At 37.7% G+C, this 25,955-nt stretch overlaps 2 long non-coding RNA genes across 3 annotated transcripts in view; one reads left to right on the forward strand and one right to left on the reverse strand.

Annotated features, from left to right (window-relative positions):
- The window catches only part of LOC137856914 (uncharacterized), a 68,065-nt gene that overhangs the window by 21,893 nt on the left and 20,217 nt on the right, over positions 1 to 25,955 (reverse strand). The gene's annotated exons all lie outside the window — the stretch shown is intronic.
- Positions 1 to 25,955, forward strand: part of LOC137856913 (uncharacterized) — a 61,806-nt gene that overhangs the window by 4,467 nt on the left and 31,384 nt on the right. The window lies entirely within an intron of this gene.

Here is a 25,955-nt window from a genome sequence, read left to right on the forward strand (position 1 = left end):
AAATCAAGTTTAGTCCAAAGCAGAAGTGTGTGTTTTTTTTTTTTTTTTTGGTTAGCATACATGTTTGAAAGTGTTTTCAATGAAAAAATGTTGTATTAAAAATGTTCTTACAGCATGCGTGGAAAAAGACAACTTGGCAGGACAGGTATTGTGTACATGAAATGCATTAGCATTTAGCAGTAGACAAACATGCTTTGCTGTGTGGGAAACAGCATGATCAAGTGCACGTCTGCGATATTAAAGGATTACAAGAAATGGGAAGAAAATACTTCTGAATGTAAAAATATTCTGTTTTTTTTAAAGAGGCGTCTCTTGAAGCAACCATATTATGAGATATAATACTCCCAAATCTCTTCTTGATTTAGCACTATAGAGACTATTAATGAGTGTTTAATTTCTCTTTCTGAAGCATGTAAGAAAGCCATATGCTAGAATGTAGGAGGCTTGCAGCATGTCCATTTAGTCAGGAATAATATACAGCCAGAAGCACTGAAAATGACTATTTTGTTTGTAAAAATATGCCAAGCATTTTATTCCCAGCTATGAAGTATGGAATAAACTTTTGATGATCAATGCTGACTTCTATTGGAAAGTTCTGCTGTGTATATGCCAGGCTAATGTGTATGCATTGTAAACTATAGAATTATCAGGCAGTTCATTGTTTGCAAATGGGAAGCTTAGAAGGCTGTGAAGATAATTTCTCATGACAATTACTATGTACAGTAGGTGTAGAAATTTGTTTGCCTATGACCCTCAGTAATTGTTAGTGAGGCATGCCTGCACATCTATGATGGAGAAAACAAGTATTCTTCATTTACAGAAACAGGATATTTTACTGAAATATATACATTGAAGAGTTCATAGTGTACTGGCCCAACCATATGAGAGGATGGAATCCCAAAGAACAGAGCAAATGATTTTGGATGCGTGTTATAGCAAGCAGTGAGTGTGCCATTATAGGTAAGAATCAGTGCACTATGTAAGACCATAGAATCATTAGGATTAGAACAGACATCCAAGACCATCTGATCCAACCATCACCCTACCACCAATATCACCCACTAACTAAACCATGTCCCTAAGCACCACATCCAACTTTTCTTTAAACACCCCAGAAACGGTGACTCTACCGCCTCCCTGGGTAACCTGTTCCAATGCCTGACTATTTCTGAGAAGAAATGTCTCCTAATTTCTAACCTGAACCTCCTCCGGCACAACTTCAGGACATTCCCTCTAGTCCTATCACTAGTTACCTGTGAAAAGAGGCTGACCACCAACTCCTCACTGCTTCCTTTCATGTAGCTGTAGAGAGCAATAAGGTCTCCCCTGAGCCTCTTCTTCTGCAGAATAAATAACCCCAGTTCCCTTAGCTGCTCCTCACAGGACTTGTTCCAGGTCCTTTACCACCTTAGTAGCCCCTCTCTGGACATGTTCCAGGGCCTCAATGCCCTTCTTGTGCTGAGGGGTCCAAAGCTGAACACAGTACTCAAGGTGTGGCCTCACCAGAGCTGAACACAAGGTGAGCAGAATACATGAGAGCAGAGTACAAGACGGAGCCTGAAGTATTGTGGGGAGCTTCTAATACCAACTAGTGTTGTGGGTTCCAAATCTTAATTTCACAGATGGTTTTCGATAACATGGAAAATGGCATAAAGGATTTCCACCAGTTGCACTGGAGCAACTTCCACCTGGGGACCTTTTGTAAAAGTCCCATCATATAGCAGCACTCACTAATTTCACAAAACTCATGGGATGCTTCTGCTTGCAGAAGGACTTCTCGGGTGAGCCAGGGTTATGGTATTAAACCTTTAATATTGCTCTAACAAAGCAGGAATGAGAGAAAAGCAGCTCATTGTAAAGAGGAGGATAAAGGGAAAAACTACTTGCTTCTGTTTTATTGCAGCTTTCCTTCCAGTGCAGCCACTTGTTTTTTCTTTAGTTTTTCCACATATAAGGTGGAGGGAAGTGATCAAGTTCACCCTCCATATAAGTACTGAGGGTAATGCTGAACTTGACTGAACACTGCCTATGTCACTGAGCTGTTAAGGAGGTAAATATGTTTGCATTTGTGAAGTGCTGTAATATAAATAATCACTTACATTGAAAATGATACTTTAATTAGCCGAAACAGAATGAGCTTTATTCCCTGAGGAGTCTGCATAGGTTTCTATCCCCATTCCTTTACACACTGGTGAAATACAATGGTTTAAAAAGACTTGGATAGTTGGGTTATTTGGATTTGTAAGTAGATAAGGTGAAACAGAACAACAGAATGTAACGTGGTGGTGACTTTTATCCCAGTTTGCATGCTGTTCTTTTTACATCCATTATAGACAATTAAAATGAGATGCATTCATATAAATTGAGTCTATAACATCACCTTTGCCTTCTTTGCTGTGCCACAAATGTGAATGAGTTAGGTGAAGTAGTATTAGTATTTCAGAAATAACAGTAGTTATTTCTGTTTTCGTGATCCATTTTAATTACAGAACATACAGTAGAAATAAGACACTTTTCTGCCAAAAACTGTTTTGGCTCCTGACTAAGTATCATGGATTCCTTCCATTTCCTGTCCAGCCCCAAACACCATCTCTTCTCTCCCTACTGCTTTCATTTGCCCCCAGGAACAGTTTCCCAGTTCTTTGCAGCTCTTAGAAAATTTCACCTTTTCCTTTAACCAAACAATTTATACCTTAAGGGGCAGGGCAAATAAGTCACTAGATTCCCATGGTTGCTTCACTTGTCCTTCCCCAGTGATCTTGGATGTGCTGTAACTTTTCTGTGCATGGCACAAGAAGTGCAGTCAAGCAAAGCAACTCTCCTTTCTACAGTGCACTGTGAACAACCCCAGACCCAAGCAGTAGATTCCTTCCTCAGAAGACTTTCAGATTCTGTCCCGGCCAATTGCTAAGTGTCCAGAAACATAGTGTCAGGTAAAATGAATTTGGTGGGATAATAAAAAGCTGTGTTCCTTCTAAGAGTGTGCACTGTCTGCACAAAAATCTTTTAGTAATAATTTCATACATTATTTCAATCAGGGACCATTTACATGTGCATTGTGCATTTTGACATATAAGAACAAGTTCTCTGCAGGTGGGATAGAAAGAATGATGGTCTAAATTGGCTCTTGGACTTTGTAGGTGATCTGTATTGGTTGCAAAGTCATGAGTAAATCTTGTAAACAAACATTCTTAGCTTTAATCTTGAAAGTGCCATTTCATAGACAGGACTGTCATATGGCTAACATTAAATTTGTGAACAAGACTGGGGACTTGCATTTCAAACATTTCCCTATTGAGGGTAGGATCATTAAGCTGTAGTTCTGCTAGTAATACATGCTTGGATTTCATTGCTGTAAGCAGCACAGAATACTATATAAACCTGAATAGGTGAGTGACTGTCTAGTAGTTAGAACACTGGAATAGAAACTGGAAAATTTGCTTTGGCCTGGTCCAAGATCACTACTGCCTTCCTGTATAGCTTTCATTCATGAATTTGTTTACTACAGCTTCTCCATTGTAAAGTGGGTATTTAATCAATATAAATAACCCAATCTATATGTAGACTAGTTGCCCTGGAGTCCCAGTGCATCCTTTTCAGCAGGGTAAGTTAGCCTTAGGACTCTGCTGTTATTGTGCTTCTGGCACTACTCCTCTTTTACAAGTTCTGTAGGATAGATCTGATGCTTCTACAGCTGATGTGATGGCCTTGGTGCAAGTAGACTTGCCTGTCTTGCCAGCTCTCCTGACAGATTATAAACTTCATCTTCAGGCTACATGAATATTCAGCAATCCCAACTTTCGTATTTTTCTGGTCAGATTCTCCCTTTCCTAAGTTATGACTAGGTTTACTTATAACCCCTGTGTGTTCAAGAGGCTTAGAGACTAAAAGGCAAACACAACTTTAAAATGGTATTTGAAAGCTTTATTACTATTTTACCATCTCAGGATATCTGGAGGGAGGGGAGGACACATCAGTTTCTTTTGATACAACCTGCAGATTGCTTAAACCATTCAGGAGCCTGAGAATGGTTTACCTCAAAACTTTCTTTATCTCAGGTCAGGAAGTACAAAGTAGATTTCTACATATGTAGGATTTGGGTTTGAGAATGGGGCAATAGATCATCTTCAAGCATATACAGGACCAAAATGGATGAACTGTCCAGATTGGAGAAAACCTCATGACTCTCAGAAGACAAACATCTAAGTCAAAGAAAACACACGTTTAACTCTCTCTTCACTCTGTACATGATATCCACACTTAAGCACCCTATTCCTTAAACTATCTGGCAGACTGGTTCATGTGTTACTGCCAAAGAACATTTAGTGGGTCACAATGATAAGCAGCACTCTTGTATTTGGTGTATCTAGCAGTTGTGCTGCTGCGCTATTCTCAGATCTGTACATAAACTTGCATATATCATGTATGATGCTGATACAGAAACTTATTAAGGCTAAGTCTGGCTGTCTGTATATATTTGAGACTTACTGAAGTAAAATGGGATCTTTGAGTTGAGATCAATAGTAGGATTGGGCCTTAAGAGAAGAGCTGAAAAGCCCTATTGATTTACTACATTAAGAATGGGAGAAAAAAAAATAATAAAACAAAGAAAAACCTGATTCTGAATGATGCTTAGTATTCTAGGAAAGAAAAAAAAAAATAAATAAAAAGAAAAAATGATAAAATAATTATATGTTCAGATGAAGTATTTTCTCTGATAGTCTAAGCATGTACCTAAGGCTTCTAAATTTATTTCCTAGCCTCACTAGCCAAGTGACCTTTCTGAAGTTATTTATATTGTCTTTATATTTGTATTCAATTACTCAGCATAAATCAGAATGAGAATTCAAGGCCCCCTTCTGCTTTACCTTTATCAGTATGCAACGAGCCTGATTCAAAGTCTGCTGAAGGCAGCAGATGGGGCCCCATTGACATTAGCTGACTTTGACTCAGAGCATCATATATACAACACCAAATTCTGATCCCCTGTATAATGCATCCCAGTTCAGCTAAGTTACAAGTATAACAGTTTGCTGTCATACTGAAGAAAAAATGTTTTGGAGGTCTCTTCGCATCCTTACTTGTGTACATAAAAGGCTGCTCCTTCTATTTAACAAAAAGAAAAATAAAAGTTCTGCTAGCAGCACAATTAATGGAGCCTGGTTCCTTACAGATGTATGTAGTGTGTCAAAGTGCTGCCTAATTTACCCACTGCAAAATTCTTTGGGCCTCCTATAACACCTTTTGCAGCAGTATCTTTAGCTCCCTCTCAAAAGATTTCTGTCACTTTGGCTTCCTACTGATCTTTTTTTTTTTTTTTTTTGACCTGTTAGTTGCCCAGGGGACAACAATATCTGGTACAAAGCTACGTGAGGAATTCTCTCTATGGAGAACTAGTATCTAATCGGGTGCTGATTTTCAAAAAACACTTATGAAACTGAATTAACATTTGGACTCCTATCTTGAACTAGGTTGTTACAAGTATGTCAGACTAGGTAGAAATTCATCACTGAAGGCTCAAAGTCACTGGGTGATGAAGGCAAAGAAACTCAGTAGACAGTCATTATGAAGAGGATAAATGTGTGGTTACATAAGAATGGTTTCTTCTAAATATTTTAATTCTCTGTGCCAATGGTGGGACAGGTAATTATTGACCTTTTCATAGAGGAATTAATACAAAAGAATTTTTTTTCTGTCCATTGTTTCCCATACCTTGACAGGAATTAACAACTTTATGTTCTGCTATACATTCCTGCATAAGGAAAGGTGGCTTAGAAACCTGCTATCCTTTTCCTTCAGTGAAAAGCCCTCATTAATAGATATTAGATATGGTGTGCTTTTTGTTACTCTTTTGGCAGATATGGATAGAAGGATTTTTTTTCAATACTAGGAAAACTTATCCAAATCTGTAATTTAATATAATGTCTTCAGTGTCTGTCATTGGTTCTCCATGTAAAGCCCCCATATTTTAATATGGACAAAATGCACTATGGATTTTCACATGATTAATGGCTGCCATTGGGATTTAAGGAGACTGGTTCCAGTCATGAGTTCACAGCCGAATTTTATGATTCTGATTCTTGTAGGTCCAATGGATCCAATAGGGAACAACAGTTTCTCTTTCTCAACATTTCTCTTCTCAACATTTCTCTTTGTGATTCTCAAAGCTTTAACGCAATATATATTTTTGCCCTGCAGTATATGAAGTTTGATGAATACAGTGTAGAATGCTCAATTTGTTAAACTACGCTCTTGTACCATTTAATATATTCCTAGTGTTTTTTTTCTGGTACACAACCTAAGGAGAAAATGTCATCAGCTATGCTAAAACCATTGAAATATCTGAGAAAGGAATTGTCCTCGAGTCTCAACAAATCATCTTTTTACAGCATTGCATGTTAAGAATTCATTTAAGAAACGATCCCCAAGAGGCCACATGTGAACACTGTGCCATCCTAATCTATCTTTTCCTGCCTATTAGGTTGATAATGGGGATTCCTTTGCACAGTCATTACACATTGTTGTCAGTCTTGAGCCAGTTTTATGACCTGTATCCAAAATGTACCCTCATTCTTATTAAATGCTTAAAATGATCCATTAATCTCTTGCATTGTTTCTCCATTTTTTTCTACCTTCTTATAGAACTTTAAAATAATGGTATTTTTTAGATGGCAGGGAACCAACATAACTAGAACTATAATACATTCATAGTTCGCCAATTAGAGCTTTTACTTATTTTTTTCTGACACACTGGAGGGAAGGGATGTCATCCAGAGGTACATGAACGGGACTGAGAGGTAGGCCTGTGCAAACCTCATGAGATTCAACAAGGCCAAATGCACGGCGCTGCATCTGGGCCAGGGCAATCCCAAGCACAAATACAGGCTGAGGGGAGAGTGGATTAAAAACAGCCTTGAGGAGAAGGACCACATCGGAGTGTTGGTTGATGAGAAGCTCGACATGAGCCAGCAATGTGTGCTTGCAGCCCAGAAAGCCATCCATATTCTTCACTGCATCAAAAGCAGCATGGCCAGCAGGGTGAAGGAGGTGATTGTCTACCCCTCTGCTTGCTCTTGTGAGACCCCACCTAGAGTATTGCATTCAGGTATGGGCCCCCAGTGCAAGAAGGACATGGGCATATTAAAATGAGCCCAGACAAGGGCCACAAGGATGATCAAAGGGCTGCAGCATCTGTCTTATGAAGACAGGCTGAGGGAGTTGGGGTTGATGGAGAAGAGAATGCTCTGGTGAGACCTTATAGTGGCCTTTCAGTACCTAATGGGGGCTACAGAAGAGCTGGGGAGGGACTCTTTGTTAGGGAGTGGAGTGATAGGATAAGGAATAATGGCTTTAAACAAAACAAACACCAACCAACAAAAATGGTAGGTTTAGACTAGATATTAGAAAGAAATTATTTACTGTGAGGGTGGTGAGGCATTGGAATAAGTTGCCCAGAGAAACTGTGGATGCCCTGGAAGTATTTAAGGCCAAGCAGGACGGGGCTTTGAGCAACCTGGTCTGGTGGGAGGTGTCTCTGCCCATGGCAGCAGTTTAGAATGAGATGACCTAATAATGACCTTAGGTTCTTTCCAACCCAAACTGTTCTATGATTCTATTGTGAGTACCAGTTTTCAACAAGCAAATCTAGCGCAGTTTAACATCCAAATGATTGTGCTGAATCCCAGCGGTAGTACTCACAGATGGTAATAAACCTGGGTCCTATTGGCAGCATATGCACTCAGGCAGTTTGGTTATTGTTGTTATCTGTTAGGATATGCTGTCAGTGTCCACAGAAATAGTTTGCATCTTTTCTTGAATGTGGAGAAAATATGGATGCCTTTAAGAGTTGCAAGAGATTTCTTTCATTTTAAGTTTATAGTCTAGTTTGGCCACTGAAGGTTTTAAGACAAAATTTTCCTCCTCTTCTTCTTTTAAAGCTCTTCTCATCAGAAAATGAAAGTCAGTTGGTCATGATTTAAAAGCAAACAAACCCAAACTTATAATGCACAGTACATTGAAGGTAGTAATAATATAAAAATCATAGAAAATATACTAAGGGCCCAATGACTGTACATTGCATGTTAGGAGAAATCTTCCTTTTAGTAAGCATATTAATAAACAGACTATTTTATTCAAGGCAGCACAATCACTATAAAAATACAGAAGGAAAAAGTTCCAATAAAATCATTTCTAATACAAGTTCATATTCCCTGTCCTGGAACTGTAGTAACCCGGGTAAAGGAAGGTAGACTCAACCCTGGTCTTTTCCTGACTGATTGCTAGCCATAACCTGCTGGTATTGGAATTAGAAACTGTCTGCACACTCTGCTCTCTATTTGGCTGACAAAGTACTAACAGAGCAAATTGTAGGTTATTTTACTTTTCAACACAGGCTGTCACCCCCTAAGTTTGCTGATATGGTAGCACTGGTCTGCACCATCTATATTATTTTTTCTTTTCTTTTTTTTTTTCTCTTTTTCTTCCCCCAAATATACAGAGTGATGGCTAGACTCTTTGCAACACTTGCGTCAGCTGTGTACTGATAGTTCTGCACTTACCTGCATTGTGTGATCATTAGTTTGATCACTACCTAATGTCTGATCATTCTTCCTGCAGAGCTTGCTGTTTTATTAAACTGCTTCTCTAGTATCGTGAGTCTCTGAAGCTGGGTTATCTTCTCTTGAGGAAAGGAAAAAAGATCAGGGATATATCTACTGTAGCGGAAAGTGTACTTTCCTTGGTAAACTTATGTCCATGTACACATACCAAATTAATAATAATAATTGTAATCATATTGGTAAGCATAATTAATCCTAATTGGTAATTGTAGTTAATCCTAATATTAAGGGATCAGACAAGAAGTGTGGATAGTTGGCCTACTCTCTCTGTTTCTGCTTTCCACCAATGTTTGGAAATACACCAAATTTCCTGAAAAACAAAACACCAAAAAACAAAAAGAAACAAACGCACAACTAAAAACATATGAGCCAGTACATGCTTCCAGGCACCAGCTGTCTCCTAACAGCATCACCTGAGGACTGATGCCACGTGACCTCGTTACTCATCTACAGCCTATTTATGTATCTCCGTTTGAGATATTTTTAATATGTCCATCACCAGGGTTTCTCATAAGCCTTAGTATTTACCTTTAACTGTTTAGCAAGCCTAACTTTTAACTTTCCTGTGTTTTGATCAAATCTTCCTTGCTTTAAGGCCTCCGTTAAAGGCAGTGGAAGCATTCCTGTACATTTTAAAGGACACCAGATCATTCTGCAGTAACTTTACTGTCAGTTTTAGTTGTTAGATCATATTTAAGAGCTATCAAGAGTAAAATTGTCTAATGTGATGTCATGGCAGTGGATGATATCCAAACATTTTTTGAAAGCAAGTTCTTTATTATGGACAAAGCGCTGCTTATTTTAGTTTTTCTTTACTTGGTTTATCACTGATGGCCAAGATGATTTGCAATCAATATTACAAATTCTCTTCATTTAGTATTTGCTAGCATTACTGTTCACCTTTAAGTCTTTAACAGAATTTTTTGAATATTCTACATGTGTGGGATTACTGATGGCATGGTTTCCATACACAGATTGGAAGTATTATATTAGTACAGAACCTAGCCTGTTTAAGAACCTAGCATGGCTAGGACTTTAGGTGCTATTGCATTAATAATATTGTACTATGACACTGTTACAATGACAATGGTCCCTATGTTTTTAAAACAACAACAAAAAAGACCTAATTTAAAACTACAATTTAATGAAATGAAATCAATTAATTTCCCTTTTAGTTTACAAATACAGAAGGTCCACTTTTGCCTCGACAACTTTAAGAAATTGGATCTTGTTAGATTTGAGGAGCAGATGGGAAGAGCTGGCATTAAGCATACTTATAGTGATTATTTATTTATTTACAAACAATGCTAGATATGCGTACCATGGCATTCCTGAGAACACTGATGTGCCACTCACTGTCAGAAGCCCCATTCTTTTGGCTTCTTGAGAGAGATGCATTGAGAAATTTTGCACTTCACTGGACTACTCTAATCTCTGTGATAAGTTAGTGGTGGCATTACTATGCCCCAAAGTTCCAAATTTATAAGACTGTCTTATAGTCAACAAGATACTTTGTTTTAGATTTGGTTTTAGACTTGATTTTAGACTTAGACTGCATTTAGACCTTATCTTCAGAGTTTTCTCAGAAACAATGAAGGCTAGAATTGCTATTAAACAAACAAAGCCCATTTAAATAGAGATTAGTGGGATTTGTAAATTGGAATCCTCTTGAATTTTTCATCTACATCTGAAAAGAAAGCACTGATATCATAATAATTTGAATAATATCAGGGCAGCCAGTAGTGATGAGTTCAGTATTAATAATGAACTGTGAAAAATCACTTTACCTCAGTAGATCCATAGTCACATCTTTCATGATCCTGAAAAAGCTCTTACAAATAGCTAAATAGCTGCCCAAGTCCTCTTGATTAAATAAATAAATAAATAAATAAAAATTACTGGAGCCAAGCAACTTTATCTTTAATCCTTGTTTCTCCGTGGTGTTTTTGGTAATGGTACAAGTGCAAAGTAACCTGGTAAGGTAACTGTGTTGCTGACAGGAAGCAGAACTGGTGCTGCTTTCTGATGTGCGTGCTCTACACAGTCATGTTCCCTAGTTCCTGGTCTTCCAGTCCTTACTGCCACCATAATATGTTTCCTGCAGCTGCAGTGGCGAGCTCTGGATCCTGGGATGTATTGTTAATGGAGTTCATAAAGTCACAGCACAATGCCAAAAAGTAGTGATGCCTACTGCCAGTGATGCTTGGCTGGTACTGTGGATCTATCTGCCTGAGTGATTAGATGATATGTACCAGATGCAAAATAGCCTTTTTTTTTTTTTTCTGAGCAGAACACTCATGATGGATTTTCTTTCTTTTCTTCCCTTCTGTATTTCATAAGCTAGCATGCTCATGTATGACAGACTATTACATTTGATGAAAATGATTACTCTTTCATCAACTAGTCCTGCTTTTACAGTTCTGCTGATGAACCCATAGAGATGTAGACTGTGTTAATTTGCACAGTTAGCTCTGGGAGTGTACTTAATGGGATTGTCCATAACTATGGTTTGTATGTTCCTTCTGCACAGCTGCACTCCATCTTTTCATCTCTGCCTGCTTTCTATGTTTCCAGTGGATTGGTTGGAAATAACAGGTATATATTTTACACCTTAGTTTACAGTTAAATCTCAAGTCACTAAAATAAATATTTCCTGTCTATTGAGCTACTGCCCTGAGAAGCCCTGAAATATTTAGCCAAGATGTCTAGACCAAAGTATATTCTAGCCCATCAGTCTGTTATTGTCTGCCAAAGGTTTAGTTTCATCTTCTAAAATAAATTTTAATCTTATTTTCTGTCTGCCATCTTTCATGTTTATGATTCAACGAGAACAAATAATGTACTATTCCAGATGACTGGAATATCAAGACTTTCTGTACTGTCATGGCTTTAGTTTTCTTAGAAATATATTCTAATTTGAATACAAAAGAGTTGTAGAGAATTAATTTACCCAGTTTGATTTTTGGTCTGATGCTTGGTCCATGTATGATAGCTATATATTAAACATTTAATATTGCACTAAATGATATTCTCTGGTAATGAACCGAGTGCTTATATAGATTGATAAATATTGTTATATCTTTCTATGCCTGGAAAACTCAAGAGGTTCATGAAATAAGAAAATTCCATAACTATGTTTAAAAATATATATTTATGTTTTTACTGAATACTTGTTAGCTTGCACCACCATCAATTCAGATGCTAGGGTGAGTAAACTGGGTTACCATTTTTGCTATCAATATCTAGCAGGTTTCTAAATACTTCTCTACAATGATATTCCCCAATATGGCTACTCCATATGTTCCTTAGGTGCTGACGTAGGAGATTAGATATTTACTATACTATTACAAAAGCTTCAAGCAATGAACATTCATTGATGTGTTTGTTTAGAATGCTTTCAACGTTGATTTTTATCAGTATGTAAGTTAACAAAAAAATCATGGGTGATTCTTCCTTTCTTGGAAGAAGGTATTGTTCCCCTGACTCTATTATTTGCTTTTCACTTCCATTTTAGTTACACACTGAAGGAGAAACAAAACAGAGTGCAAAGTTGAATCAACATAAGCAAGCATTAAAAAGAAAAAAAGAGAAAAAAAAAAAGTAAAAAGCAGTGATCGTTATCTTTTGCTGTTAGACTGGAATCTCTCTCCTTTCCTAAATTTTGATAGAATATTTTACAGATGTATTAATGAAGAGTTAAGAAATAAAAAGTTGTTATATAGTAACATGAATCAATCTGATTTTCCTATATATAGAGAGATAATAAATAATAGGTTTTCTGAATCTTCTGAGTAGGTCTTTCCCTGACATTTGCAGAAAGAAATATAATTTTTTCAAAACCCCTTAATTTCAGATGTAAAGTAGCTTGGCTGCATTCATAAACAGAGTCATGATTTTTTTTCCATCTGAACTTATGTTCTTTGATTTTCACTGAATGACTGACCATTTCAGCACGCTCTCCTGATCGTATATAATTCAGCCCTTGACCATGACAAACCAATCATTCACAACTGACCCTTGAAATTAATTAATGCCAATCACTGCTATCAGTCAAGAGACATTCTGAGGGATTTCAAAAGAAGAGATTGATGTTACATAGTACTAAAGGTAGATGTAGAAAATGCAGTCAGTCAGTGAATTTCAGAACTTAAATTACATTTATAGATTGCTAACATCCTTTCTAGTACATGTAGTTACAAGATGGTAGTCGTCAATGTATACTGAAGCTGGAACAAGTGCTCAGTGTGAAAATGCTAATTTTCAGATACTTATATCTTGAAAACCATAGGTGGTCTTGGCATGGAAAATAACATGCTACCTCCAAATTTGAATCTCTAAAGCATAGCAGGAGGCAGATCTAACCAACGCTGTGACCATATGTGTTTGGGATTTCATACACAATAATTAATTTCAATTCTGTAAAAATGAATAATTTAATATAACATCCCACATCAAGAGACGCAAACACAAACTGGTACTTTAAAAAAAAAAACATTGAATGAACTTTTTTTCTAATCAAAAGCAACTTTAAGTGTTATGAATAAATATAAAATGAAAATAAAACTATTTTACTGCATTTATTCCTCAACATAAGCATCCTATGAATTGTCTCTTGGCAATTGAAAGATGTTTAATTGAATAAAGGACTTAGCATCAATTTTCACATTACATATTTCTTCTATCTGTATATGTGCCTAACATCTATATTCTGATCTAAACGTGCTTCTAGTTACGAACATGTTCCCCCTTTCCTATTTGATTTGCTTCTGTAGATGAACCGTCATCAAAATACTCAACATTTTTACTTAAACTCAACAAAATTGACACACCTGCAGGCTAAGTCTCTTCACTGAACCAGTGATAACCAATAGGATTTTATGTCATTCTTTGACACAGGTCATCTCAATAAAAGTTTTTATGGAAATTAAAATTCTGGTGTCAGATAATCAACAACATCAGTGCTATCATGTTATCTAGAGGGCTACTTTCCTAATGAAATGAGAAGTAAAGCATTTTAGTGTCACTCTGTATGTCTGCTGAGAACATATTTGCACCGAACTGTCCAACACGTGGTACTTGTATAAAAACATGTTGTGCCAAATCTTCTTGCAAGTGATACTTGAAGTTTCTAAAAAAAAACCCACCCTGCTAGTTGATGCATTTGTCTCCTGTTTACCACATTCAGCTGCCACTCCTAGCTCTGTCCAAGTGCAAACCAGCCTTTTTTTTTTTCTTCAAATAAAAAAATAAGTCAAGGGAGAAACAAGAACTGAATCTTTAGTTTAGAATTGCTCTGCTAGCAGAAGATTGACTACAAATCAAAACCACGTGCTTGCCTGGAAGTTTTTAGCCACCAAAAACTGTCGATCAACAATGAAGGGGGGGTGTCAGAAATTGTTAGGCTCCTGGGCACATTTCAAAATCCCACTAGATGCCAGTCTGACTACGTATCTCAGAAAAAATGTGGTCCTTATGAATGGTCTCTAATCTCTAATACCTGTGAGATCTTGATCCAAATGATGAAATTAGGCCTAGATCCAGGTCCTGTGGAACAGCTAAAACTCCCTATAGCTGCTGATGACAGAGAAATTCTTATCGCAGAATGGTGGAGGCTTCTGGGAGATATGTGTGCTATTTTCAGTGTCTCGTATAGGGTGTGTCACGGAATTGATGGCTGACATTGAAGAAAAGGATATTCTTTCAACCTTCTCTGCTTTCGGTACCAGGTTTGTATTACTTTACAAAAGAGCACCTATCAGCAAGCAAAGGATAGCATTCATTGCTTTACAAGTAGAAAAATATTTGATTGTTTGACTGGATGTTTGTCAGTAAGAGAATAGTTGATTTTTATCTTGCAGAGCAGCATAACTGGAAAGGCAATCAGGGATCAGACATCCAGATCCCAGAGCCAAAGACAGGGGCTAGCTGTGCTGTGACACTCCTGATATCTTGATAAATGACGCTCTTTTGCAGTGGGTGTGAAGAATGTCAACTGTAAGGATGTTGTTACTGATGATATTATTCCCATTATGTAGATTTTGCTTTTCTTTAGAAACTTGTTTCTCATGCTCTGTTACTTTGTGGTATCATCACTGACATCTGTTGTTTTTAGACTTCAACACAGTCATCTTGCCAGATCTACAGTCCACCAGGAACACTAATTATTTCATTATTTTATTATTTTATTTTATTATTTTATTTATTTTATTTTATATTTTTATTTTATTTTATTTTTACATACATAAATATTTTCTTTTCCTCTAAAAATATTGTTTCAGCAAAGAGCAGTGTAGTGATTTTGGTATTTTTTTTTTTTTTTTTTAATAAGGTGGTTTGTTAGCTTGCAAGTGAACATTATTTAAAAAAGAAGTATCTTGAAGTGTTACAATGCCAACTTCAGTTTCTGGACTGAAGAACCCATTAAAGATTTTTCCCCAAATATTTCTGTTCATCTCACAGCATATACTTACATACCAGAAGACAATGTAATGTGTTCCCTGCTACTTTTACGTGAACTTAGGTATGAGACATTCTAGTTTATTTTACAGCTGCCCAGCCACAGCTGTATATTCCTTGGTGTCAGGATATCTTTTTTCCACACAGAGTTCCCTAATGTCCTGGCTACATGGCTAGGAGAATCTGAAGGGGTTTGCACATCCCTTCATTGCAATAAACTTTTCACTGCATGCGACTTCAGTAAAGACATAGTCTTAGCTCACAGTTGGCTAATGCTACCTGTGTGTGTTGAAACAAATCTTAAGACAGCAAAGTGAGAAGGATAAATGATGGGCTTATTCCTTTCAGTACAGCATATATCAACAGACGGTCGGTTGTCCTGCAAGTACTGCTTTTTTCTGCTCTGACTGTTGTTAATGAAGCTGCAGCTTGCTTCTGTCTATCCCTGGTTTCCGGTGTCTGGATTGGTTTGAGGTTGAGAGTGGTTTCCTGTTTCTGTGCAGCTCTGGGTAGTCTAATTGAAAAGACATGTCAGCAAATATGTGTCCAGTGTGGCTAGGGAAAGAGCCAAGGTCCGGTTTTCTTCAGCTAAGTGCTGTGAATATAGAAATCTTTGTAGAAATAAAAGAAAAATCAATAGGCTGATGTTTGATGTGAACAGCAAAGCTTGTTTCCTTCTAGCAAGCCTGGGCAAGTGCATGGAGGGGAGTATGGGCCTTCTGCAAGAAGGACAAGATGCAGACAAGAACAAGAGGAAGTAGTGACAGGAAAATCAGTTCAGTAGTTGTCCTCTTGTCTTCTTCCAACTTGGCTCTGCATGTATGAATAAACAGAGTTGAATAAGGAAAATACTAAACCTATATATCAAGCCCTTAAGATTGAATCCATCAGGAACAGCTTCAAGTTTGTACCCTAAGCAAAGAAGGGTTATTATGAAAAGAATAACCAAGTATTGCTCTGTGTTATGAAGTTGTTTTTTTTTTTTTTTTTTGGGGGGGGGAGCTAGTTAAGGAAACAACGGCCATTTTGTGAAGAATATATCCATTCATACGATATGATTGAATTTCCAGTGCCATTACTTTGCAGCTAAAAGTCTCTTGGATGCAGTATCATTCTTTTGATATATTGTAGCAATTGTGATAAACATTAGGAATCCATTGTTTCAAGCAAAATGAATATGGAAAAACAAATTATAGAATTGGTCCAAAAGGCCTCACACTCTAAGGTGCAGATCTTGCATGGTATTAGATGGAAATGTAAGACTACTCATACTTTCTCATACACACAGTACACACTTCCAAGGAACTTAATATCAACATGCAAAATTAAAGCCATGTCTAAATCTTGGAGGATTATACACCTCTTGTATAAGAAGACAAGAAAAATAATGGCAGCATTACTGAAGACTTAGTCTTCCATTTTTAGTGATGGATAAGCAAAGCACACTCTCTCCTTACTGCATCCCTTCAGTTCAAATTCCTGTTGCCCACACTGTTGTGTGTGGTAGTAGGTACCCTCTTCTCTGGAGACAAAAGTGCGAACCAGTGTATCGGTGCTCTAGTGAGGGGCTGAGATGTGTCTGGAGCTACCATAATGTGGTCTGTCCTCAGCCTTGGAGTAGGTGTCATTACTGTTCACCTGCGCTGGGAAGTTGCCCTTTTGCCTTTAACTGGAGTTCTTCTGAGGTTTTCTGCTTCCCCAGTCAATTTGTCTGAATCCCTTGAATCACAGCTTGCCATAGCTTGCTGGCACAGTGATTTCAGCATGCAGTTGAAATGAGAGTAATGTATTGGTCTTTTATAGATGCCTGTCTGATGGGTAGTCTATGTGTATAGAGATGGAAGAGAACTTCTAGGAGTTCTTCTGAAGGTTATATGGCGGTTTATGGCCTGCAGTCATCTTCAAGGTCCAAACCAGTTTTGACAACAGATTTCTCTCACTAGTATGCTATGAAGGGATTATAGGGTTATTGTTGTCCCGATTTCAGTGAGGTGAATTTGGATCTCCACATCAAAACTACAGGTAAACTGGAGGAAGAATGCAAAGTCAAACCCAGATTGCCTTTGTCCCAGTCTTAGGCATACGAACAGTTGTCCTTTGTTCTTCTTTTCTTTTCCTAAATAGCAAAAATAGAGACGGGTTCAAGAGAGACTGGACAAGTTTATGGAAGAGACATCCTTTGAAGATTGCTAAATATGTAGAAACCACATCCAGCTCTGAAAGTCCCCATGTTGACAACAGTTGGTGTCTGGGAAAGTATTAGCTGGAACTATCATGTATGTTTGTTTGCCCTGCTGTTTGTCTTCCTTAGCCATCTGGTAATGGCTAGATTTTTTTTTTTTTTTTTTTTTTTCCAAGTTGAAATCATGGGGTGATTCAGATACCCTTTCCTCTTTGTACAGTCACATTCCTTCCCTTGCTATGGAACAAATGTTTTTGGCACTATTCTAGGTTACACCCCCCCCCCTTTTTTTTTTTTTTTTTTTTTTTTTTAACACCAGAAGACAGCATCATAGGTTGCACAGGAGCTTATTCTTCAAAAATGCTGTTTTGGGGCAGTGGAGATTGTTCCAGTCTTCCTCTAATTCTGCTACAGGTTCACGGGTTTAAGAATCACCAGTTCTAGAGTGGGACAAACCTTTACTATGGGTCTTGACCTTGAGCTTGACTAGAGAAAATCCTTTTTCTTAGTTCAGTGCTATCAGGCATTTTTATTTTCTTCTCCCCTGGTGGAGTCTATAATTTCTATTCTCTGTGTGATTTCTTAACCAGGTTCTGTTATGTGTCATTCTTCCTCCCTTTGGAATAATTCAGAGCTGAGAATGAGGAAGGGGGAACCTAATGATTTCAAGAAGACTTGTGCCCACTGGATTATCTGATAGGTCTTTGGTCCTACCAAAGAACCAAAGCGTGATTATCCCTGACTCAACCAGTTTATTATTATAAAATGGATTTCCACTGTGCTTTCTACTCTTTCTGTTTGACGTACTCTGTCATGGCAGTGTGCGTTTTACAGACTGTGAGAAACAGTAGCATTATTTATGTAAACATAAAAGGGGGCAAAATATTTGTAGTTCTGTTCAGGTCTGTACTGTCCTATGCCAAGATTGAAAAAGACAAATCCTACCTTGCTGAATCCAAATGGATTACCACTTGTGAAATACAGTAACTGTAAATGTGTAAATGCTGCTGTTAGAAAAAAAAAAGAAATATATTAGTGTTGTAGACCTTTCCATGTCACTGTTGCAGATTTTATTGTTTGATATATTAAAAACAAAAACAAACAAACAAACAAGGAAAACAAACAAAAAAGCACACACTGTTTCCTCTCCCTCCAGGACCATATCCTTTTGTTCCTCACTGTGCATCTCTCTTAAGAGCAACAAGATGTTCAACCAGCTGGACCTGTGCATTACATTCTCAAAGAACTTCTTACATGCACATCTCTTTCAAAAAGTTCACAAATAAATAATTAATTAAATAATTTCAGGGTTTGAGTCACTGCACAGATGCAGAAGTGTTTAAACTGGCTAAACATTCTTCTGCTTTGGTATATAAGGAGTTAACTGCATGGGAGGTGGATCATGCCTATCTTTGCAGAGATGTGGGGTGTGGGGGAATGACAAAGTATTGATGATACAGAGGGGAAGCAGTGTTTGGGAAATTAAGATTGTTCTTAGGAAACCATTTAGCCAGCCTGCATCTGATTAACAGATTGAACCCTGGACATTGAGAGATTTTTAAATATATATTTTTTTGTTTATAATAATTTATAATAATTTGTCTTTATTTCTGGTCATATTGTCCCAGGGATTATGCCTGATCTTGACTGGATCTGTGTTTTTCTGCATCATTTCACTTGCTTACACTACCAAGCCAATGTTTTGGCTGATTTTGATCCCTGTTAAGAAGAGGGGGCAGGTCTGAAAAAACAGAATGGGGATTAAAAAAAATGAAAAGAATGTAACTTTTTGATGGGAAAGGTATAGAATGAGAAGGAGATCCTTAAGAGCTTTTATTGATAAAATACTGGAAATGAAGTTTATTTCCCAACTCACTTATGCTTTTGCTAAAACACAGATTTTCTCTCTGTCTTAGTAGCTGGAATTTTGATCACTTTTTTTTTTTTTTTTTCCACCCTATCCTTACTTGTTGTTTAATGGTCTTAAGATTTTATTTATTTATTTTTTAATTATTATTATTATTATTTTGCAAATGTCTGGGAGATCTATCACCCCAAATAAGTAGACTTTAAAGGTCAAGAGAGCTCTTATCCTTTCAGTTCATTTCATGAGAGCTCTGAGCAGCAGGCACAGCAATCTCAGCATGGACTCAACGATATTTCCTCACAATGTAGCCAGAAACTGCATGCCTGCAGGGTAAAACAAAATTACCAGTGTTCCCCCATGAATGTCCTACACCTCAAGAGGCCACAGCCAGCTACAGAGCAGTTAGCTGCATGGCTGAGCACTAGCAGTAAATGCTTACTTCAATTGTGGCAACTGCCACTCAGAAGGGATGCATTTAATCTTGAAGGATAGATGTCTCAAGACATCTTGCCTAAGTGACACAAAGTCTCTGGATGTAGAAAGGAGTGCTGAAGGGTTCTGTATGTAGACAGTTTCTCTGTGAAAGTGGGGTAGGTGAAGTGAATATGGATAGAAGTTAATAATTTACCTTTGATATTAATCTTGTCCTCATGTCTAGTGAAAACGCCTAATTAATGCACACAGAAAAACATGAAACCTGACAACATAGAAGAAAACCAAAAATACAGTAAAGAAAACTCTCTCATTTTGCTCATTGTTAATGGAAATGCACAAAACAATTTGGATGAACCTATGCAATGACCTGATGAGAACTGGATTCCAAACTGTACAGAAATTTTCTTTGGGACTAACATTGCTAAACGAGATGGTGTAACATTACTAAACAGAGTATGCCAGTGAATTTCTGCTTCTGATGGACCCCAGTGAGGCCTTCCTGACCCAATCTGTTTCACCACCCAATTCAGACAGAACCTGCTGCTATTCACTATTAAACATTCTGTACGAAAATGGTAATAGCATTGAGATTTCCTGTGAGATAAGCAGAAATTAAGGTCAAACAAGAGTAAAATGCAGACTATATTTCAACAGCACAGAAGGGTCTAGGGGACACTGTAGGCTTCGAATTCACCCATGCAATTTTGAAAGCTGTGGGAGAATTCTTACAGCATTATATAAAATATATTTTTAAAGCGTTTGCTACTGTCAGTTACTTTGTGAATTTTAAAAGTATAACCTGAAGGTGTAATAAATACCGTGCAACCTGATCTGAAGAGAACTTTAGGTAACTTACTGTAAGCACACACACACAGTTCTTTCTAAATATATTGGCCTATTTACTGTGGCAGTTACCTGTTTAAGACTTGTAGTTATATTAAGTAAAATAGTGTGCCTGGGCTAATACATTTTCAGAGAGCCTATTTGTTTTACTGAAGAATTTATTGCAGCAGTAATAACTGTCAGAGTGAAAGCATGGTTAAAGTGCTAGAGACAGGACCAACTGCAAAGGGTATCTATCAAACTATCGACTTCCTGCCAGCAGTGTTGTGAACTCTTTTGTCATAAACTCAAGCACCCAGAGTTGAAACCTCGATCAATGAAAGGGGAATATGGTATCCAGCTCTTTTAGAGAGGGCATCTCTTCTGGTTGACCCATTAGGACACAAGTAACAGTTTTTATACAGTGCAGGTTTGATTTATAGATAGCCTTCAGGTTAGCTACTGACATTTATATTTTAAAGGATGAGAACAACACTTAACATCTGAAGGAGTTAAATACGGAGCTCTCGGTTGTACTCTAACAGAAACTTTTATGTTTGTAACCTGCAAATAGAAGTTTCCTCACACTGCGTAGTTATTTGTCAAGAAAAAATTAAAATAAAAAGTTGTGTTGTATTTTTATTTTATTTTATTTTATTTATTTTATTTATTTTTAGCCTTGATTTCGACTCAGTCTCAGCATCCTGGTACCATGGAGAGCATGGTCTTGTTTGAAAATATTTCTGACTGCTGTTCCCTCAGCATTACTAAAGGCAGTATGCCTCTGTCCTCTATGGACATAATTCACTTGTTCACTCTCCAAAACCCCTCCATCTCTCAGAGCTTCTTTTTCACCTGTGACTAGGAACTTGTTTAAAACTTCTACATTATTATAAACAAATTTATAAATAAAGCATAATAAAAAAGTATTCATTCCTAATTAGTCTGTACTTCTGATGTATTCCTAAAATCACTTGATAATGTAACAATGTGGATACAAGGTGTGGGAGACTGGGCATTTGGGCATTTCGTTCTTGGGTTATATATAAATATATATTATAATGCGTGCTTATATATATATTAATTACGGCCATTTGTGGCTAATTGTCATATGTTGCAATCTAGCATGACAGACATTGTGGAAGAACCTGTTAAATATCTGGACTGTTTGTTGACATCTAAGGCCTTGAGGAGTTTTCTTTAAAACATTATAAAAATACAGACAGCAGAAAGATCTAACCAGCTCTGATTCAGGTCAAAGTCATGCTTGCAAACTGGGGGCAGATGGGTCACACTTTGCTTGCCTTTGCAGAATTCCACTGGGAATTTCATTTTCAGCTCAGTGCATCTGGTAGTTGGACATGCAAATTTCCCTAGGCATCTTTTCCTCATTTTTCTTGAGCTCAGACTGGCTTGCTAGGATTGATCATGTTGTGTTTATTTTATTTTATTTTATTTTATTTTATTTTATTTTCTATTTTATGTTCAGATGGGTACCCTGCACGTGTCCCATGTGTGAGACAACAGGAAATGCTACCTGGGAAATTTCTCTGTTGTGCAGGGTTAGACTGTGTGCTTCTCAGCATGGCTCAGTGTGAACACTGAAGTCAGTGCCTGCTTGCTGATTTCTGTACATTGGCAATTTTTAGCATGGTTTCTGATTCACACGGAGAAATTTACATCGAACTATTTTTCCTGTTTTGGAGCTCCAGTAGAATTGAGGGATAGACATCGGCTTGGTTTGTTATTGCTTGCTGTAGTATATTTACTTTTTGGAGGCTGGGGGAGGTTCTCATTTATATTATGCCTTTCATATGTGTTTCCCATTTTTACAAGGGGAAACTTCCATTGAAATCTGAGTTTTGTGGTGCTGTTAGCTTGATCGTTGCAGTATCATTTCAATTTGTTTTGCTTCAGTGCAAGCATTCACAAATATGTTCCATTCTCCCACCAACAAGAGAAATGACCTAGGTAGATTGTTGCTGTGTGTGTGGTACAACAATCTTGGACCTCAGAAGAGGAACTTTTCCTTTGTCTCAGAAAAATAACATTTCCACCAGTAGATGAGATTTTTTGTGCCATTTGTCTGAAACAAGGTGGTAGATCACAACACAAGAATGAAACAAAAGTTTAGTGCATAACCAGATATTATACAAAATACATTGTCAGTTTCCATGTTTGCATAAGTCCCTTTTTTTTTTTTGTTGAGAGCCATTGTGATTATTATTTTTTAAATTAAAAATTAGTGTCGCCAGACATTGTTATTATTTTTGAAATTTTGGCATATATTCCACTTATGTGGTATATAATGCCCTAAATAGAAGTGGTTGATAACACTTTAATGTGTCTGTTTTACAAGGATTAAAGTTATTGTATGTACTGGGAGAAGTGATTCCTACTTTCCTTTTATTTTGCACAGTGTAGCATGCTCAATGTTATCAATAGCTCTCAAATCAGCCTGTGATCCATTAGGCCAGTTTATCTGTTGCAGTCTGAATGTGATTAGCTCATTCTCAGTCATATAATTGTCATCTCTGTGTACTCCATATGATCAGATTCAGTGCCGATTGGGTTACCTATTGAAATTGATGGGTTCCCACAAGTTTAGTCTCTGCAAAAGTTATCATCAGGATGAAGATGAGCTTTCTCCTTGTAGTGTTAGAGTTATGTCATAAGCACAAAACAAAAATGGGTTTTGAATAAATAATAACCTTTAAGTGAATCGTTGCTTTGAAACATGTAGGAAACTTGGAGTCAATCATGAGATTTCTTATTCAAGAACAGGCTACAGTTATTAACTCCCACACTGAGAAGGATCAGAGTGTGGGGAGCCTTTCCTTCATGCTAATGCTATTGTGACTTAGATCCTTATGAGACACAACTGGATGCTCCTTCCAGCAAATCCAGATTTCTCTTAGCATTTGCTGATGATGTAGTTCAGATGTGTTATTCAGCCAAAAGCAAACATCTCACCATCTCTGAACAATACCATCTCAGGCCCCTGTGTCATTAGCACAGTATTTTTGCTGCTAGTAAGCATACATATCATGTTTCTTTCTGTAGACTTGAGGCTTTTATGGTTTAGCTTTTAAATTTACTCTGTTTACAATCAATAAAATGTGCTACAGGCTCAATAAGACCAAAATTAACTTAACACAATTAGCTATAATTCAAACTTTCTGCAAATCTGGTTCTTTATTTGCTGTTTTCACTAAATCACTGTGAGTGACTGTAAGGTAGAACAGAATCTGATCAGAATATTTTTTATCTAACTTGCATTATTTTGCCCTCCTCTAAATGGTTCCTGCATATCATATCACATGAGAAACAGAACAAAAATAAGCTGCAGAAAAGATACCCCTGCTCATTCTGTGCCCTGTAAGGATCTTTATTTGAGGGTGCCTGATCTGACCCTGTTGGCTGCAGTCCAAACTTCCCATATGGCTGGGAGCCAGATCTGTGTCTCCCAGCACAGTAAGCTTAGAAACCAGCTTCTAGCTGTGGGAAGGTGTTTTTAAGGTGAGACAAGGCGGGGCACACATGTTGTTCTGCCCTGGCTAGAGCAGTGGGCTGTTGAGTGTGGTGCTATGGAGGCACAGGACATGCATTCCAACCTCTCACAGGTGGGTGCAGCCCAAGAGCCACAGTTTGACCAGCCACGACCAGAAGCTCTACAGGCATCTGTGCTGTTTGTGTGCCTTTACAAAGTTTCAAAAATTGACTTTTCTCTTTCTTTAACTAAATGTTTTCCTTGCCTTGGCCAGCACTGACAAGCCGCACAGAGTACTGAGTGATAAAGTAAACAGCATGAATGATGTTTGTTGCTATTCTGAAATAATGATGGCAATTTCTTAAATGATTTTTCACCTAAATGGTGTTTCTCTAAAATCATGTAGGAGTTCAGGCTGATATTAAGACCTAAATTGATGCCAAGGGAGTTATGATTTGGAACAGAGATCATATATTTTATTTCCAAACCCACATTTTTTTTTTTTTCTGGAACTCAGCAAGTATGCAGAAGACTGTCATTGTTAACATTCACCCACATTCAATTCTGTAGATGCTTAACAAGTTTTTCTTAACTAATGGCTTCATAATTGAAAGGAAATATGTAAATAAAGCAGAGTCACAATAAACATTACAGAAAAGGGATAATTAAGCTCCTTTTGTCCATGCATTTTTTTTTTTTTAATTCAAAAAACCCTCTTGTTTTGCATAAACATAAGGCAAAGTTAACTAGCAGTTAAAAATCTTGTTTCTTTCTGGTATTTTTGGTCACTGTACTCAGAATTTTTTAATTCCCTTATTTCAGAGTTTCAGCTGACAGAAATTGAGAAAATATGCATGGATAGAGTGTTTCAGATGCTAAATTAAATGGTGACATGTTAGAAAGCAGCGTATATATTTCCAGCCTGGAGCTCCCAGAGTTATTGTACAAAATTCCACATTAATATCTTACTCAGTTTCTGTGATTATATCCTTTATATCAGTGAATGTCATGGCTGCCAGGTAAAATAAAACCATCTTTTGTGTCCTCTTAAAGTTATGCCAAACCTAATAACGTGTGAGAGTAGGTCTGTGTTGCTCCGGAGCCAGCGATGCCAGCCTGTCCTCACAGACTAATGTGTAATCAATACATCTTTCACCGGCGACCACAGCCCTAGTGGAGCGTGCAGAGATGCCGGTCGATCCATCATAGCCGGAGGTCACTGCCACAGCAGCTTGGCGCCCCCGGGTCGCCTTACTTCGCCTCAGACCCGGCCGTGACTCCCAGGGCTCAACAGCAGCCGGGGTTGGTGCAAGGTCAAGTTTATGCCCAGCGGGGTGTTGGCCTCTTGGATGCTTCTGACACTGACCATTAATTCTCCTCTGTCGCTTTGTTTAACCCTTCCCTGCCAGCCCCTGTGCAGCCTCAGCTGGGGCTCGGGCATGCCAGGAGGATACCTTCTCAGTCGCCCCATAGAAGTCTTGTTTTGATATTTCAGTTCCTCTGTCAGGTTTTATTTTTTTTCTCAGTCCAAATGGGAGACACTTCCTGTAGCTCTGCAGAAATTTCTATAGCCAGGAGGGCTGCAAGTGCCAGTGAAATTCAGGTTTGGGGTGCCTAGTCTGACACCCACAGTGGCCCAAGTCAGTGAGTTCACCCCATGCATTGTCAGGAGCAGCGTTTGCCCACAACTACAACATGCCTTTATATCTGCAGGCTTGTAAAATGAAGAGTGTTATCAAAGTTGCTTGAGGATAGTTTGATTTTTTTTGGGGGGTGGGGGGATTTACCCTCCAGTAGTTTAAACAAACACATGACCTACCTCAGTATCTCAAGGTTTCACCCAAACCTGACAGTGAAATAACTACAGCATCATGAAACATTCTTGCACTACCTTAATAATCCTCAAATGAGCAGGAACTGCTTATCAAATCACTGGAAGCCTTGCTCTCATGAGATTTGTAAAATTTTAAGCCTCATTTGTGGACCATAAAGTTTTGCACAAGCTTGGATATGCACTATATATTTGACCTGCTTACTACATTGCCACAGGAGGTAGCCAAGTAAAATAATTTGACTTGAGTAAAA

Source organism: Anas acuta, chromosome 5 (genome assembly GCF_963932015.1).
Source record: "Anas acuta chromosome 5, bAnaAcu1.1, whole genome shotgun sequence".
NCBI classification, from domain to species: Eukaryota; Metazoa; Chordata; class Aves; order Anseriformes; family Anatidae; genus Anas; species Anas acuta.